Source organism: Alosa alosa, chromosome 22, assembly GCF_017589495.1.
Source record: "Alosa alosa isolate M-15738 ecotype Scorff River chromosome 22, AALO_Geno_1.1, whole genome shotgun sequence".
Classification (NCBI taxonomy): Eukaryota; Metazoa; Chordata; class Actinopteri; order Clupeiformes; family Clupeidae; genus Alosa; species Alosa alosa.
The window spans coordinates 29,004,939-29,010,562 of NC_063210.1; the positions used below are offsets into that span (position 1 = coordinate 29,004,939).

Here is a 5,624-nt window from a genome sequence, read left to right on the forward strand (position 1 = left end):
GTATGTTTTAAGTCTATACCTAAAAGTGGGAGGCAGTAAAGAGGTGCCGTTTTAAGGAGTCTAGACTGTACACAAAGTACTACACACACGTGTCTGCTAACACACGAGGTCCCCCATACTGGAGCACACACACACACACACACAGCTCTATACTGTACACACACACACACATGCGCGCGACACACACACACTCTATACTGTACACACACACACACACACACTCTCTATACTGTACACACACACACACACACACGCGCACACACACACTCTACTGTACACACACACACACACACACTCTATACTGTACACACACACACACACACGCGCGCGCACACGCACACACTCTATACTGTACACACACACACGGGCACACACACACACACTCTATACTGTACACACACATAAACACACACACTCTATACTGTACACACACACACAGACACACGGGCACACACACAAACACACACACACTCTATACTGTGCACACACACACACTCTATACTGTACACACACACACACACACACACACTCTATACTGTACACACACATACACACACACACTCTATACTGTACACACACACACACACACACCTATACTGTACACACACACACAGACACACACGGGCACACACACACACGGGCAAACACACACACACACGCACACTCTATACTGTACACACACACACTCTATACTAAACACACACACACTCTATACTGTACACACACACACACACACACTCTATAATGTACACAGACACACACACACACACAAACACACACACACTCTATACTGTACACACACACACACACACACACACTCTCTCTATACTGTACACACACACACACACACACACACACACACGACATTCTACATCCCTCTCACATTCTATCATAAGCATTCTAAACCACTCTATGCCTTTTCTTTCTGTGTATGTGTGTGTGCACGTGTATGTGTGGATGTGTGTGTGTGTAGGGTGACTCTGGAGGTCCGATGGTCAGTAAGCAGGGTTCCGTGTGGGTCCAGGCGGGCGTGGTCAGCTTTGGCATCGGCTGTGCCCTGGCAGATTCCCCGGGGGTGTACACGCGCGTGTCCCAGTACGAGAGCTGGATCAAGACTCAGATCACCAGTGACCAGACGGGATTCGTCACCTTCAACACCACCAGCAGCAGCAGCCGGACCACCACTGCTCCTCTCACACTCACACCCCTCCTCCTGTTTACACTCCTCCTCTCCTGATACCCCCTCACACACACACACACACACACACACACACACACACACATACACACACACACACACGCACACACACACACACACACACCTCCCTCTCACACTCACACCCCTCCTCCTGTTCACACTCCTCCTCTCCTGATACCCCCTCACACACACACACACCTCCCTCTCACACACACACACCCCTCTCCTCTCCCTCCTCTTCCTATACCCCCATCCTCCCACAAAGTTATATAAAACTTTAACATGCTAAGTTATATTAAATCGTTACACGCTAACATGCAAAGTTATATTAAATCGTAACATGCTAATATAATAAGTTATATTAAATCTTAACATACTTTGGTACTTGCAGCTACACTAAAGTAAACTCAAGTGTGTTCATGATTTTCAATGAAATCAAGTGTGCTTAACGTTAGTACACTTAAGTTGAGCTTATATCAAAGCACTATTTAAAATTTACTTGATGTTTATGTGGAACAAGCTAAAGTATACTATATTTAAAGTATATAAAGTGTATACATTTGATTGTATGTTATGGTTATGGATTTGGCAGACGCCTTTGCCCAAAGCGACACACAAATAAAAAAAAAACATAACATTTAAAATTGAACAGGGAACAGATTAGAATGTTGGTCAAATATAATAATATGTAATAATATTATGTAATAACATAATGTTTGATTGGTGTCATTAAAATATACTTTTAATATGCTTTCAGTAGATTTAAAATCATCAGTGCCATGCAAATACGCAAGAACTATTTAAAGAGTATACTTAAATACTATGGTAGAATGCCATTACACTATACTGTACTAGTTATACTATTGTACGCTACTACACATACTGTTTATACAACTTTACATTTATACATAGCAGCTAGATGATGTAGTGTCAGTCATGCTTGTGTTCTCTGGTGTGCCTGCAGAAATGTTATGATCGATTGATCGATTGACCATTAACTGATTGATGATTAACTGATCGATTGATGATTAACTGATCGATTGATACACTGATCGTGTATGTTTCACTTTTGTTATAATTTTACTATTTGCCAAGTGCACTATGAAATTTACTGAAGGGTGATTTACTTACGGTAGTTTTTCCCAATATTGAATGTATTTCTGTCCAAGGCCATTAAAACGAATGAAATGAACAGCTTAGTTTATAAAGAGATGTTATTGATGAGTTCAGTTTTTTGTATTAAACTTGACATGGTATTAGAATCACTAAACTAAGCTAAACTCTTATACAGAAAACATTAACCACTAACCCTAACCCTCACTAAACACCCCTACCTCCCCAACTGTGTGTGTGTGTGTGAGTGTGTATGTATGTGTTTGAGTGTGTGTGTGTGACTGTTTTGGGGTGAAGTGTGTGTGTGTGTGTGTGGACTGTTTTGGGGTGGACTATGTGTGTGTGTTTGTGTGTGTGTGTGTGTGTTGTCTCAAAGACAAAGGATGAGCAGATTAATTCATTCACCGCATATTCATAAACACACACACACACACACACACACAACCAGCAGTTAGTGTTGGTGTTGGTAGACACATGGTCATATTAACCAGCAGTTGGTGTTGATGTGTTAGACACATGGTCATATTAACCAGCAGTTAGTCTTGGTGTGTTAGATGATAGATAGATAGATAGATAGATACTTTATTGATCCCCAAGGGGAAATTCAGGGGGTCTCAGTAGCATACAGACATCACACACAAAATGCACTTACAGCAGAAATGGTAAACATAAGTATAAGAATAAACATATAACTAAACTCCACTGTACAATAGAGACAGTAGGAGATAAGAAAACTAACAAAACTAAATACTAAATGGATAAGTTATTACAATGCTCTGGCAGCAGCAAACTTGTTTATACAAGGAATCAGCTACTCGCACTACAAAGGAATGCTGGTGGTGTTCATGTTAACATCCCTGAGGAATTGTGGTGCTTTCGGGGCTGTAGAGACTTAAAGTGAGTACGAGGCAACGGGGGATGAAGTGGAGATACAAGCCCTCAATTCCATCAGTAGTGATGGAAAACATGAACTCACTGGCTAACAAGACTGACGAACTGACTCTACTGGTAAGAAATCAGAAGTTGTACAGGGAATGTAGCCTGATATGCCTGATATGGCTAAGTTTCTGGCAAAAAGAAGGGAGGTGGACTGGTGCTGTACATAAACAACAGATGGTGCAATCCCGGACATGTTACAGTGAAGGAGACTGTATGCTGTAAGGATGTGGAGTTACTAGTTACACAGCTGAAAGGATGTGGAGTTACTAGCGGTCAGTCTCTGACCGTATTACATGCCGAGGGAGTTCTCGCACGCCATTGTTGTCTGTGTTTACGTTCCGCCACGAGCCCTCCAGCGTGTGACATCATTCATTCTACAATTGCAAGGCTCCAAACTCAACACACATGGTTTTTTTTGCGATCTCTGGCAACTCAACCACATAACACTGGATTCCACCCTCACTAATGTTTACCAGTTTGTCGATTGCCCAACTAGGAAAAACAGGACAATAGACCTCATGTATATGTAAAAGTGAGGGATGCATACAGCGCTATCCCCACTGGGAAAGTCAGACTTCATTCAAAGGCTACCGGTTGCCACACCAAGGCTCTCAAGTGTCATGCATTGAGCGTCTTTAGTCACGCTCTCCCGCCACACATTGTATTTCTCACGCAGAAAAACTTTATAATATATTTAATATTCTGCAGCGCCAGAAATGTCTCTGCCGCACCGCTCTTACTATGGAACCGGCAGGAATCTAGTGCGTCTCCCCTGGAGTTGAGGCTGCCACTTATCAGCCAATCAAAAATAACGAAAGGGGCTACACAATAGCCAATCAGAAAATAGCACTATCAGTATCTGGGTAAGATTTAATGCAACAACCAATGAAAAAAAGCATATCCTGGAATTGTTCACGTGAATCTGTTAGCCTACTTCTTCCAAAAGTTTGTTCATCTTCAGAGGAAACCACTGGAGGTTCGAGCATCAGCTTTAGCACAGAGTAAGTCATGTTTTAACGTTACAACAAATCCACAACTTGTTTGACACAAACAATGACAACGTGACTGCTGCTAGAGAATGTTTCCCAGATAATTAGCATCAGTTGTTCATGAGTGTTTGTCAAGGGCGTAGGTTTGGTCTCAGCTTTGGTAGGGACACATCCACAACTCCTGTTGTCACGATACCAACATTATTGTTTCAATACCAATAGCAAGTGAAGAATCTCGATTTCGATACTATTGCGATTTTTTTAAATTTGATTTGGTTTGATCAGTGGTAATCATAGAATTTGATTGACCCTCCACACACACACACACACACACATAGAAAGTGATGGTTGTCATAGGTTTTTTTTTCATATTTTGAATTCATATAAACTATAAATTTATATTGATAATTATTTATAGTATTTTATGATCTACATGATTACTAATAGCTAAACATATTTAGTAGTTTGATTACATCATATTGATATTTAAATTATTAGGCTACACTTGTCTATATCATCACATTTGGTGTGTAAATCTTTTTTTTTTTTTTTTTATTTATTTTTTTTATTTTTTTATTTGCAAACATCATTGACATTACAGAAAATGCAACACTACGACATGCACATGAATACTACATCACGACAAACAGGCGTACATTACATAAACACATACTGTAACTTAACAAGACATCACATTGACTTGGCTTCCACAAACATAACACAACATAACATTAATAACAGAAAGGCTAAGGATGATTTAGCCCAGGATGATTACAGATATGATTATCAGGGATGAAATTGATGACCGGAATGAAAAGAAGGGGGATGGGGGGGGTGCGGATGGTAGCTCTAAGAGTGTGAATGAGGTGGTGTTGGGATGGGGGTGGGGATGGGGGTGAGGGGTAGTGAGTATATGAGGAGGATGTGTGTGTGTGTGTGTGTGTGTGTGTGTGTGCATATGTATAAGGCTGGTTTGCTGTTGGGCCAGGAGGAGAGAAGCTGGAACATAGAGAGGGAGGGTTTCAGGAGAGAGGAGTTGTAATTATTCTATTAATGATAAGTATAATAATAGGAATAACTGATTGCCTGGTTGATTGCCTGACTGATTGCCAACCTGGGCACCCATTAATGGCCACAGTTCCACCCAGCCCCTGCAGTTATACTGCGACGAGCTGACAGAGGGGAGGACCTGCGTGCCACCCATCGCCTCAGGCCCCCAGCATATGCACACATCCCCACTACCACGACCAACCACACCTCGCCCCCAGACCTTCACCCAACACGCCACTCTTGACCTAAATATGTACAGTATGTGAATGGCTAGGTTGAGGGGTCTATCTAGAATGTAGCATTAAAAGAAGTGGGCATGCATGGTGAATATCTGT

At 41.6% G+C, this 5,624-nt stretch overlaps 1 pseudogene; it reads left to right on the top strand.

Moving 5' to 3' along the window:
• Positions 1–1,229, top strand: part of LOC125287255 — a 43,636-nt pseudogene extending 42,407 nt beyond the window's left edge.
• The last annotated feature ends 4,395 nt before the right edge of the window (positions 1,230–5,624 follow it).